The sequence below is a fragment of the Helianthus annuus genome, chromosome 3, assembly GCF_002127325.2.
Source record: "Helianthus annuus cultivar XRQ/B chromosome 3, HanXRQr2.0-SUNRISE, whole genome shotgun sequence".
NCBI classification, from domain to species: domain Eukaryota; kingdom Viridiplantae; phylum Streptophyta; class Magnoliopsida; order Asterales; family Asteraceae; genus Helianthus; species Helianthus annuus.
In genome coordinates, this window is record NC_035435.2 from 153,962,347 (window position 1) to 153,976,695 (window position 14,349).

The window sequence follows — 14,349 nt, forward strand, 5'->3', positions numbered from 1 at the left end:
CATTGATAATACCCAACTACTAATGAGTTAGGGTCAATTACCCGACCAAGCGGTATTTTATATACCGTACCCCAAGCCCGTATAAGGGAAAATAAGTTAAAAATATTTACCTGAGCAAGTAATAACCACAACAAGCAAATGCAAGTATCTTTTACTAGTCTCCTATTCTGGAACGAAGGTTTATAATAACCTATTAGAATCCTAACGGGTCTTTAATTTAGCCTAAGCTTAGACCGGTTAGTTTCAAAGGATAAATACGGTTTAGTCGCATGAAAGGAGAAAACCGGGAATGGAATGTGGTTTGGACCCAACAAGTTCGGAGACTTGTATATTATGGGTAAACTAAACACATTCTGGATTTTGAGGTAAATACGACAAGGTTGGACCCGTTTCGGCTAATTTATGTAAACTAGTTACATAAACCGGACCGAACGCGTAAATGGCGTAACGGGTAACCGTAAGAGTCCTACACAGGTTTCCTAAGTTAATATGCTCCGAAGAGGTTGTGGTATCAGTAGGATACCTTCCATTATGCCCATAACGAGTTTAATCCCAATATACGCCCCGTAGGGGTATTTTGGTCATTTTAAAGGTTATAAAAGAGATTTCCGGGTTCTACAGGAAATCTGAGTTTTCTGAACAGGTTATAAAGTTCAAAATACTTTATTTAATATATGAAATCAATAGCAATTGGATTCGGGTCAAAATACCATGTAGAACTCATTTTAGGTCCGAAAAGGGTATATTCGGTATTTACCGAACCAACGCCATAACCGCAGGTTGTGAGCAGGTTAAAAATAAATAAAAACCTTTAAAAATCCCAAAATATTATTTTACATCAGTGTGTAAAAGGTTTGGTGTCGAAATTTGGGTTTAGATAGGCTTTATGCTAAGTGTGCCATTTAATTAACAAAGTTTTCTTAATTGCGCTATCTAGCATAACTCCTATTCTAGACCTCGGATTGACATGAAATTTTAGGGACATGTTTAGAAATCAGTAACTAAAGTTATCGTCCTTTCACATATCCAAAATTCTCGTTTTAAGATCAAAAGGGCATTATGGTCAACTTTTAGGCATATAACGGAAATGTGCAAACGACTCGGACAAACAACGAACCAGCCACAGAGGTTAAACCATCATGTAACCTGGTCCTAAGAGAGTCCTAAGGAATATCTAAAACATACCAAATCGGGTCAGATCTGAAGTCAAAGCAAAAGTCAAAGTTTTGCGACTTTCGGTTCCGAACCGGGTCAAAAGAGTAAATGGTCGGATCAAACAAGCTTAGATCAGTTATAATACTTATTATCAAGTTATATGAGTGATAAAACAGGTTACATGCCATCTACATTGTTAATTATGCGTTAAATCGAAGATTAGCATTCTGTTGACTTTTTCTAAGCAACTTTGACCCGACATTTGGACTAGTTAGAGTGGGAATCAGGGGGTGCCATTTTAAGGGTTTAATGCCCACATAATTACCAACATATAACTACCTTTGACTCGACTAATCACTGGACCATTTGTGATTAATCGTTAAGTCAATCGTTAATTACGACGGATTGACTTTTAAGCTATAACTAAGCAAAAACTTAACTACGAAGGGTTAGGCACACTTACTGAAGTCCTATGCACGACCAGAGATGAGTAGAGAGAACACTTGAGCTCCAGAAATGATCAGAAGTGTTGAATGAAGGTGTGGTTACAAAGTGTGCATCTTATGGCCTTTTATAGTGAATTTGTGAGCTTAGGATCATTACAACTAAGGCTACAAGTGTAACCAGATCACCAACAAGTGTCCCTGAGTGCTAGGGGTCGTTTAGGGGGCGCCCATGCTCTTGTAATAATGTCTAGAGTCGGTTAAAACACCAAACAGTGCTTCTGTCCACGTTTTCTGCATCTGGGCCATTGACGCGGCCCGTGTAAGAGGTTCCGCAACACTTACGCGGCCCTTATGAATCTCCTTGTCAGAGCCCATATCTTCTACTGCTAGCGCGGCCCGCGTAAAGCCCTTTGCAACCTTTACGCGGCCCGCCTGAGACCTGCTGTAAGATTTTCAAATCTTTTTCAATTATTACAGTCGGCTCTTGGCGTTTCGAAGGGGTAACTTTGCATTTTGGGCCTTTCTTATTTACGTATAAGGGCCTCGGGACTTTTACCCAACTTATTAATCCTCGGTTATTTTATTATTACCCGAAAAGTCATAACTTTCAATGTTTGACGCTTTTCACCCCTCGCATACGAATTCAATCATAACTTTCTCATTTTATAACGGAACTTGATGAAATTTATATCGTGCATTCTAGTGAGCATATTTTATCGTTACAAAGCCCCGGGTTTGTTAAAGGGTCACTTAGAGGTACAACTTAAACATGTTGACACATTTAACCCCTGTAGCTTGTACTCTCTTACTTTCTTCCACGTTTCGTTCCATATGATCCATGATCATTCGTTCGAAGGTACGAGCATCATGTAGGGTTACTGTAAAGTATATTTATCCCTTGTAGACATCTTGAACCCTTGAATTCACATACTTTCTATGTTTGTCAACTTTAGTCCCTCTGTAGTATTTATTGCCACATGCAAACTTATGACACGTGTCATTACTTTATAGGACGCAAAAATTTCGAGGTGTTACATCCTCACCCCCTTAAAAGAGATCTCGACCTCGAGATTTATTGAAACAAATAAGGATACTTTTCTTTCATCGTGGACTCTACCTCCCACGTGTACTCGGGACCTCTACGGCATCCCATTTTACCTTTACAATCGGTATATACTTCCTTCGAAGCTTCTTAACCTGTCGATCCTCAATCGACACCGGTTTTTCAACAAACTTTAAGATCTCATCGATGTGTACATCTGTATGCGGTATAACCAGTGATTCATCAGCGAAACACTTCTTTAGATTGCAGATGTGGAAAACATTATGAATACTACTGAGCTCTTCTGGTAAGTTTAACTTGTAGGCAACCGATCCGACACGTTCGATTATCTCGAAGGGTCCAATGTATCTCGTGCTTAACTTGCCTTTCTTACCGAATCGCATCACTCCCTTCTAGGGTGATACTTTAAGCAGTACCTTGTCACCTACTTCGAAGTTAAAAGGTTTACACTTCAAATCTGCGTAGCTTTTCTGCCTATCTCGGGCAGCTTTCAAACGGTCGCGAATATGGACAATCTTGTCCGTTGTTTCAAAAATTATATCAGGTCCTGTCATCTGGACATCTCCAACTTCCGCCCAGCAAACGGGCGTTCTACACTTTCTACCATACAAGGCTTCGAAAGGAGCAGCCTTAATGCTCGTATGGTAGCTATTGTTATATAAGAACTCGACTAATGGTAGGTGGTTATCCCAATTACCACCTAAATCGATCACACATGCACGAAGCATGTCTTCCAGCGTTTGGATTGTATGCTCACTCTGCCCGTCCGTTTGAGGATGGTAAGCCGTACTGAAGTTTAGCTGCGTGCCCAAAGATTGTTGGAAACTTTTCCAAAAATGTGACGTGTATCTGGTATCTATATCAGAGATAATAGACACAGGCACGCCATGTAGAGATACAATCTTGTCTACGTACAATTGGGCTAGCATGTCGGAGCTACAAGTCTCCTTAATGGGTAGGAAATGTGCTGACTTAGTTAGTCTATCAACTATTACCCATATCGTATCGTTTCCCTTCCTTGTCTTTGGCAACTTGGTGATGAAATTTATCGTCACCATTTCCCACTTCCACTCGGGAAGTTCAGGTTGTTGCAGCAAGCCTGACGGCTTTTGATGTTCAGCTTTTACTTGCGCACAAGTCAGACATTTTGCTACGTAGGTGGCTATAGACTTCTTCAAGCCTATCCACCAAAAGTTTGCCTTTAAGTCCTGGTACATCTTGTCCGCTCCAGGATGCACGGAATATCTGGAATTGTGGGCTTCCTGAAGGATAACATCTCGAAGACCTCCATAAACAGGAACCCATATCCTTCCATTTAATCTCAGAATTCCGTCTTTGCCATAGGATAACTGTTCTTCAGTTACTCCTAGCTTTTCGTTAGGATAGTTAGCTTCTGACACAGCTTCCTTCTGTGCAGCTAACAATCGTTCATTCAGACTGTTCTTGATTTCAATGCTCTTGGCATTGATCCTTATTGGTTTCACTCTTTCTTTTCTGCTCAAGGCATCTGCGACTACGTTGGCCTTGCCTGGATGGTATCTTATTTCACAGTCATAATCGTTCAGAGTTTCCATCCAACGTCGCTGCCTCATATTCAAATCTTTCTGATTAAACAGGTGCTGGAGGCTCTTGTGATCCGAATAGATCACGAATTTAATGCCATACAAATAGTGCCTCCATAGCTTTAGTGCAAATACAACGGCACCTAACTCCGAGTCATAGGTGGTGTAATTCTTTTCATGCACTTTTAACTGACGTGAAGCATAGGCAATGACCTTGCCTCTCTGCATAAGCACACATCCCATCCCGGTGTGTGATGCATCACAGTATACTACAAATTCTTCCATTCCGTCCGGCAATGTCAACACGGGAGCATTGCTTAGCTTCTGCTTAAGGATATCAAAAGCTTCTTGCTGCTTAGGGCCCCAATTAAACTTTATATTCTTTCTAGTTAAAGAAGTTAGGGGTGCAGCAATCCTTGAGAAATTTTCGATGAAGCGCCTGTAGTATCCCACTAGCCCTAAGAAGCTGCGAATCTCCGTAGGCGTCTTCGGTTCCTGCCAACTCATGACGGCTTCAACCTTGGCGGGATCCACTTGGATACCACACTCACTAATTACATGTCCAAGGAATTGAACTTCTCGTAGCCAAAATTCACATTTCGAGAATTTCGCATAAAGCTTTTCTTGATGAAGCAGTTTAAGAATACATCGAAGGTGCTTCTCGTGGTCAGCTTGACTTTTTGAGTATATGAGGATGTCATCAATGAAGACAATGACAAATTTATCCAAATAAGGCTTACAGACACGATTCATGAGATCCATGAATGCGGCAGGTGCATTAGTGAGCCCAAAAGGCATCACTAGGAACTCGAAATGACCATAACGAGTCCTAAATGCAGTCTTGTGCACATCTTCGTCCTTGACCTTCAATTGATGGTAGCCTGACCTTAGATCAATCTTGGAAAAGTAGCTTGCTCCTTGAAACTGATCGAACAGATCGTCGATCCTGGGCAAAGGATACCTATTCTTGATAGTAACCTTGTTAAGCTCACGGTAATCGATGCATAGACGCATCGAACCATCTTTCTTTTTGACGAACAAGATTGGTGCTCCCCATGGAGACGAACTAGGTCTAACAAAACCTTTGGCTATCAGATCATCTAGCTGCGTTCTCAATTCTTTCATTTCTGTTGGTGCCAATCTATAAGGCGCTCTTGCAATAGGCGCTACTCCTGGAATGATGTCGATACTGAATTCCACTTGCCTATCTGGTGGCAAACCAGGCAGTTCTTCCGGGAAAACTTCAGGGTAGTCAGAGATGACTGGGATGTCTTCAATCTTGGGTTTCTCCTCACCAATGGTCACCTGTGCCATAATCTGGATGTCTTTAGCATAGACACTTGCGCAGGCAATCCATGCCGAGTATCCCCCTGAATGGTAAGTGGTTCTCCAGACGGAGTCTTGATCACCACTTGTTTCTTGTTGTACACAATCTGAGCTTGGTTATGCGATAACCAATCCATACCCAACACTATGTCCAAACCAGCTAGCTTAAAGGGTAACAGGGATAAAGGAAATGAGTGGTTCCTAATGGATATGACACATCCATCTAACACAGTTGAGACTGTTTCCATAGTCCCATCAGCTAACTCTACCTCATAATTCACACTCAAGGCTTTAACAGGCAATTTTAACAACTCACAAAACTTACTATCCACAAAGGATTTATCTGCTCCAGAATCAAATAATACTCTTGTGAATACATCATTAATGAGAAACGTACCAGTTATGACGTTGTCGTTCTGGATAGCCTCTTGAACATTCATCTGAAAGACCCTGGCATTGGTCTTTTTCCCTTCTTCAGCCTTCTTCACCAGCTTTGGGCAGTTAGTCTTGATGTGCCCTTTTTCATTGCAATTATAACAAGTTGCATCCTTAGTTTCTTGCACTTAAGAGTCCTATGCTCAGAGGACTTGCAAATCCCACATGCCTTCGGCTGGGATTTCTGTTCATACCTGCACCTCCCGAAATGGTGCTTTTTTCAAACTTTTCACTTGGGCCTATCGCCCAACTGTTGGTCATTCTTCTTGGTTTCAGATCCCTTTTTGTGGTCACGATTCCCCCGATGCTTCTTGTTTGACCGACGTGAATTATCATCTTCACGTTTCCTTTTCTCAGTGTCAGCATTTCTTAATGATCTCTGTCTCACTGCATCCAGTGTGAGAGACAGAGATATATCTGCTACGGATCTAAATGTAGCGGGCCGAGAGGTCTTCACGCTAGCTTTGATTTCTGGGGCCAGACCCCCAATGAAGCGCGCTATCCTTTTGGGTTCCGGGGTCACAAGGTACGGAACCAATCTGGACAGGGTGTTGAAACTTGTAAGATATGCCTGGCAATCCAAGTTCTTCATGACCAGTGATAGGAAATCAGATTCTATCTTCTCGACCTCGTGTTGAGGGTAGTAGTTTTCTTTGATGAGAGCAACAAATTGCTCACATGACATGCTGTACAAAGTAACCTTTCCTGAGGCTTGAACCAATGACCTCCACCACGCTAGGGCTTCACCCTTAAATGACTGGGATACAAACTTCACCACATCCCTCTCAGCACAACCACTAATGTCCACAACAGTGTCCATTTCGTCCAGCCAGATCATGCAATCCACAGCGCCTTTTTCCCCAGTAAAATCTCGGGGCTTGCAGGAAACAAAATACTTATATGTGCAACCCTTGGCGCGAGGTGCATCATCGAACACTATTTTCTTGGGGCGGACACTGTTCTCATTTGATGAGTGCCGATCATCATCTTTCTTAGGTTTAGACTGGGTCGAGGGTGGTTTGCTGTGAGATTCAGAATGGGTTCTTGGTTTAGAGTGTGGTGCAGATCGGGTCCTACTTCGAGATACGCTATAATCTTCATACTGCCACTCTAAGGTCGTTTTAACAGCGTCGTCTACTAACGCTTTTAATTCCGCACCCGTTATATTAATTTGGGCGTTATCATTCTCATTCTCCTTTGGATGACTGTTATTTTCGTCCGAGTCACCATTGAAATCTTGATCTGCTACAAAAGATAATAACAGAAGTCTTATTCGGGATTTTATTATGGAATTACCCTTATTGGGTAATTCATCAACCATGGTAAACATAGACCATATCTGGTTAATTTGTTACTCATATTTATTTAGGATTTTAATATAACTTATCCTAATTACAAACAATATTGTTAGTGGCACAGAAGCCTAGTCACAAGGACATTTTATATTATAAGCCAGGATTTCAGAGAATCAAGGCATGCTGTCCTTTGTCTTATATGGAAATGAGTATAGCCCGTAGGCACTACATTACCAATGGATGTTTGATAAGTGATCATCTACTTGATGATGTACACCCATGATTTATAAATCATAAATTTAGGTTTTGGAATCCTTAGAAGGATCCTTGTGTAAAATGACACGTGTGATTTTAACGAATCACGTCTGCCAGGAGTGTTAACATGTTTACAGAGGTTAACCGAAATCTGAATCCTTTAATCAGGTCTTACCGTCTTGGCCGGGTCTTATAACGACACCAGGCTAGGTTTCACCACTAAGATTCTTTATTTAATAACTGGTAGGCAAATTTATTTAAAAGGAATGATTTTTTGATTTATTTATTTCATATATAATGCATATAATGACAGAGATGAAATTTATAAACTTAACATTCCAATATATATAAAAAGTTACACACTGCCCTAAACGGGACTTTTAGAAGACGAAATACCTACGCAGAGGTTATGCAGAAAACAAGTCCACGCAGGTACCAAATACTAGGATAAATGTCCTCACAAGGACTGAAAGACAAGTCCACGCAGGGACTAAACACACAATAAATGTCCACGCAGGGACTAAAGCAAATAAATGTCCTCACAGGGACTTGATTAAAATAGGAAATACAATAGTACATCTAGAGACTAATGATCTCGCTTCTTCTTCCCTTTTAACAGGTTTGCTAGGCCTTTGAGGAATCCACGATTGTTCTTACGCTCTTGCTCAAAGTCTCGTTCCACTCTGTTCAAACGGTGGAGGATTTCTTCCTGTTCTGGTGGGGAAAAACGCGGCTGCTGCGATAAGTGCTGAGCCGGAGGTCTAGCAGGTATTGGATACCCATGAGTTGAGTATCCCATTCCCCAAGGTGTTTCATATGGTACTTCAGGATGAAGGGCGTGGTAATTTGCCGCCGCTTCTATGTATGGGTCGCCACCCGTATAGTTGTAGTGAGTGTGAGCTGGCTGCTCAAACGGGTTGTACGCTGTGGAACCGGCGTACGCAGGTATCGGGTTATCATAACCAAATGGTGGCGGAGGTGGTGCAACTGTGCAGAATTCACCTCTGCAGGGTGACTCGAAGGTCCACCCATTTGTGGGTCTTCTGGTAGTGGCGGAAAATGACTGCCACTGGAGTGTCGAGGGGTGCTGAAATGAAAATCCCCTCTTCGTGCAGATATCCGCGCGCCTGATCTCCTACGCCTTGGCGGATCCGGAGGTGCTTGTTGAACTGGTGGCGGTGGAGGCGGTGGCGTAACTGCCACGAAACGCGAATCCTCGGAAGGATCCTGCTGCTGCTGTTGTTGCTGGTGAGGTGAAGAATGGTGAGAGGGTGTAAAGTACCACTCGCACTGGTTGAACCTCGCCTGATAACTGTCGGGACCCTGATAAGGTGTTCCGTGGAAGGATGACCCATCAGAGATCTCGATTGGATGGTTGGAGGTGCCTCTTGCAGGTTCGATGGGATCCGTGTCCTCGTCCATGTCTACCGCATTGTCTTCGGAGAAATGGTCCTCTGGTCCTAAAGGGTTAAAACCTACTGGTTCTTGGACATAGTCTGCCGGGTTGAACTGGCCTTGGAAGAAAGGAGTGGGGTCGCCATAGGTACGGTGCGAAACAGAACGCTGGAGAGGTATGAATGAAGGTTGAGGGTTACCGGGCTCGTTTTCCGAGTTCGGCCCAAAAGAGTGACGGTATGAAGGCGTCGAACTGTGTGAGGTAGACCGTCTAGCGGGCTCAAAGAGGTTCCTCCTATGCCTCTAAGGTTCTTCACTCCTTGTGCTGGAAGGAGCTCGCATGTGTGAAGGTCCGGCCTCGTGATCATTGTGAGTAGTGATCGGCCCTTTGCCCCTTCCTCCTCTTCTAATTGCTGGTGGCATATTTCCTGCTTAAACAATTTTAAATCAACAACAAACAATAAAGGACAAATAGAACAACAACTCGAATTCGTCCTATGTTCTTGTCTAGACTCGAGTATGTGCAATTGTGTCATTTAGATTAAACACATAAGGATAGTGTTTAATTCACTCAACGTTGGCTCTGATACCAACCTGTCACACCCCGATTTCTACACGATTCACCGGTGGGCCCGGTGGGGGATTACCGTGACGTAGTTGACAACAATATAGTCAAACAACACAATATTTAAATGCACAGCAGAAACATAAAGATAGATATATTTCAACCAACAAATGTAATATCCAAGTATCACAAGTAGTCGAAATAATCCACAGGGGTCAAAAATAAAATAGTAAATAATGTTCAACAGATAATGGCATCCGAGCTTGCGAGACTCTAACGATGCTAAGGAGTGGCCAGCCTATTTTGTGTAGAACCTGCATTTAATCTTTTTGGGGAAAATACGTCAGTTTACACTGGTAAATACATTCAACCGACACTTTCGTAAAATGTTTTATAAAATTGATTTGAATGCACGAGGCACAAACTTTTATAACTTGGGATAATTAATCAAATCTAATCTTGTAAAAGAATTACATGTTCGTTATGCGTTCAGTCGCCCGGTTCGTGTCGAGTTTAAGGTTAATTGACACACCACATAGTACAAAACCGCGGCGGGAAAACCAACGGTTATACCTTTATAAGTATGGACACATTGTCGGGTGTACGCCTACACCCGCGTGTCAAGGTCGTGGCCATTTCGTAAAATGATGCCAAGGATATCCGGGACATGGTCATTAATCTCCCAAAGGCGTAAAACAAATAAAACCAGTTTTTAAGCGGGTCACATTGATAATACCCAACTACTAATGAGTTAGGGTCAATTACCCGACCAAGCGGTATTTTATATACCGTACCCCAAGCCCGTATAAGGGAAAATAAGTTAAAAGTGTTTACCTGAGCAAGTAATAACCACAAAAAGCAAATGCAAGTATCTTTTACTGGTCTCCTATTCTGGAACGAAGGTTTATAATAACCTATTAGAATCCTAACGGGTCTTTAATTTAGCCTAAGCTTAGACCGATTAGTTTCAAATGATAAATACGGTAGTCGCATGAAAGGCGAAAACCGGGAATGGAATGTGGTTTGGACCCAACAAGTTCGGAAACTTGTATATTATGGGTAAACTAAACACATTCTGGATTTTGAGGTAAAAACGACAAGGTTGGACCCGTTTCGGCTAATTTATGTAAACTAGTTACATAAACCGGACCGAACGCGTAAATGGCGTAACGGGTAAACGTAAGAGTCCTACATAGGTTTGCTAAGTTAATATGCTCCGAAGAGGTTGTGGTATCAGTAGGATACCTTCCATTATGCCCATAACGAGTTTAATCCCAATATACGCCCCGTAGGGGTATTTTGATCATTTTAAAGGTTATAAAAGAGATTTCCGGGTTCTACAGGAAATCTGAGTTTTCTGAACAGGTTATAAAGTTCAAAATACTTTATTTAATATATGAAATCAATAGCAATTGGATTCGGGTCAAAATACCATGTAGAACTCATTTTAGGTCCGAAAAGGATATATTCGGTATTTACCGAACCAACGCCATAACCGCAGGTTATGAGCAGGTTAAAAATAATTAAAAACCTTTAAAAATCCCAAAATATTATTTTACATCAGTGTGTAAAAGGTTTGGTGTCAAAATTTGGGTTTAGATAGGCTTTATGCTAAGTGCGCCGTTTAATTAACAAAGTTTTCTTAATTGCGCTATTTAGCATAACTCCTATTCTAGACCTCGGTTTGACATGAAATTTTAGGGACATGTTTAGAAATCAGTAACTAAAGTTATCGTCCTTTCACATATCCAAAATTCTCGTTTTAAGATCAAAAGGGCATTATGGTCAACTTTTAGGCATATAACGGAAATGTGCAAACGACTCGGACAAACAACGAACCAGCCACAGAGGTTAAACCATCATGTAACCTGGTCCTAAGAGAGTCTTAAGGCATATAGAAAACATACCAAATCGGGTCAGAACTGAAGTCAAAGCAAAAGTCAAAGTTTTGCGACTTTCGGTTCCGCACCGGGTCAAAACAGTAAATGGTCGGATCAAACAAACTTAGATCAGTTATAATACTTATTATCAAGTTATATGAGTGATAAAACAGGTTACATGCCATCTACATTGTTAATTATGTGTTAAATCAAAAATTGGCATTCTGTTGACTTTTTCTAAGCAACTTTGACCCGACATTTGGACTAGTTAGAGTGGGAATCAGGGGGTGCCCTTTTAAGGGTTTAATGCCCACATAATTACCAACATATAACTACCTTTGATTCGACTAATCACTGGACCATTTGTGATTAATCGTTAAGTCAATCGTTAATTACGACGGATTGACTTTTAAGCTATAACTAAGCAAAAACTTAACTAAGAAGGGTTAGGCACACTTACTAAAGTCCTATGCACGACCAGAGATGAGTAGAGAGAACACTTGAGCTCCAGAAATGATCAGAAGTGTTGAATGAAGGTGTGGTTACAAAGTGTGCATCTCATGGCCTTTTATAGTGAATTTGTGAGCTTAGGATCATTACAACTAAGGCTACAAGTGTAACCAGATCACCAACAAGTGTCCCTGAGTGCTAGGGGTCGTTTGGGGGGCGCCCATGCTCTTGTAATAATGTCTAGAGTCGGTTAAAACACCAAACAGTGCTTCTGTGCACGTTTTCTGCATCTGGGCCATTGACGCGGCCCGCGTAAGAGGTTCCGCAACACTTACGCGGCCCGTATGAATCTCCTTGTCAGAGCCCATATCTTCTACTGCTAGCGCGGCCCGCGTAAAGCCCTTTGCAACCTTTACGCGGCCCGCCTGAGACCTGCTGTAAGATTTTCAAATCTTTTTCAATTATTATAGTCGGCTCTTGGCGTTTCGAAGGGGTAACTTTGCATTTTGGGCCTTTCTTATTTACGTATAAGGGCCTCGGGACTTTTACCCAACTTATTAATCCTCGGTTATTTTATTATTACCCGAAAAGTCATAACTTTCAATGTTTGACGCTTTTCACCCCTCGCATACGAATTTGATCATAACTTTCTCATTTTATAACAGAACTTGATGAAATTTATATCGTGCATTCTAGTGAGCATATTTTATCGTTACAAAGCCCCGGGTTTGTTAAAGGGTCACTCAGAGGTACAACTTAAACATGTTGACACATTTAACCCCTGTAGCTTGTACTCTCTCACTTTCTTCCACATTTCGTTCCGTATGATCCATGATTCATTCGTTCGAAGGTACGAGCATCATGTAGGGTTACTGTAAAGTATATTTATCCCTTGTCGACATCTTGAACCCTTGAATTCACATACTTTCTATGTTTGTCAACTTTAGTCCCTCTGTAGTATTTATTGCCACGTGCAAACTTATGACACGTGTCATTACTTTATAGGACGCAAAAATTTCGAGGTGTTACATGGACGGTGGTGGTGGATGGTGGACGTTGGTGGTGGTGGTGGTGATGGTGATGGTGATGGTGATGGTGATGGACGATGGTGGGTGGTTGACAGTGGTGGTGGTGTGTGGTTGTGTTTAACCCTCTACAAACCTTAGAAAACCTTAGAAGTGGCTGGGCCAAGTCTGCACCAAGAAGAGCTCACGCATAAGTTTTTTTTAATGAAACGTCTTTGGAAAAACAACCAATCTGCATATAGCAATGTCTGCGGGTGGTCTGCGCGGCACAGACATAAGAGCCTGCGCAAATCTTTTTTAGCAAAACAAACATCACCTTACTTTTTCAATAAAAACAAGAGTAAATTACAAGTTTTGTCCTTTATGTTTGTACCAAATTGCAGGCGGTGTCCTTTGCCTTTAAATTTGACGAGTTTTGTCCTTAACGTTTCAAAATCCTGCACGTTTTAACCTTTAGACCAAACCTAGTTAGATTTTTTTAGTTAAATATGGTCATGTGCCTTGCACATGAGGGCATATTTGTCTTTTGACCATTACGTGGATTATTGTGTAAATGCTTAATGTCTAGAGACTATTATGTAATATAATGAAAAATATATAATTTTGAAAAACATGTACTCTCTCTCTCTCTCCAGCCTACACGCTCTCTCTCTCTAACCTTCAGAGCACCACCAACACCCTGCCACCGGTCACCCCTCCTCCCGTCGCACGTAACACAGATCTCAAACTCCAGTCCACCAATCCTCTTCCTACATGGTTTCCCGGAGCTCTGGTACACGTGGCGCTACCAGCTGCTCCACCTCTCTGCCTCTGGCTACCGGACAATCGCTTCGGACCTCCGCGGATATGGCGGAACCGACGCACCTACCTCCGCCGCTGAATCGATGCGAAAGATGAGTGTTGTGTTTAGCCCTAAGAATCCGGTTTGGAAGCCGATTGAATCGATGCGAAAGATGTTTGGGAATGATTATTATATATGCAGGTTTCAGGTGATTTGCTCTTGTTCTATACTTGATTTGATGTTTTGAATCTACTTGTGAAAGTGGTTCAGATTTGTTTATGGTTTCGGTTCATGATTGTATTTAGGTTTTCAGTTTGGATAATTTTATAGTAATACTTTGGTAGTGGTGTATGATTTGTTTGAATGTATGTTTTGCATTTGTTGTGTATGGTTATGGAGGGGTGCAAACTTAGCATGTAAATTTTTTGCGGTGACGGCGGTTCAGCTCTGAGCAATGGAGGTGGTGGTTGGGTGTTGGTGGTGGGAGATGGGATGTGGCAGCTGAAGGTTGGTGGTAGGAGGCTGTGGCGACGGCTGAAGGGTAGTGGTGGGAGGTTGCGGCGGTGGGTGTTGGTGGTGGGAGGTGGAGGTGGTGGTAGTGGGTGAAGAGAGAGAGAGAGAGAGAGATGGGAGGAAGAGGGAGAGAGAATATGTTTTATTTATTACACAGTTAGTCCCTTCAATATCAAGGTGTAAACAAAGCAAACCACATAACT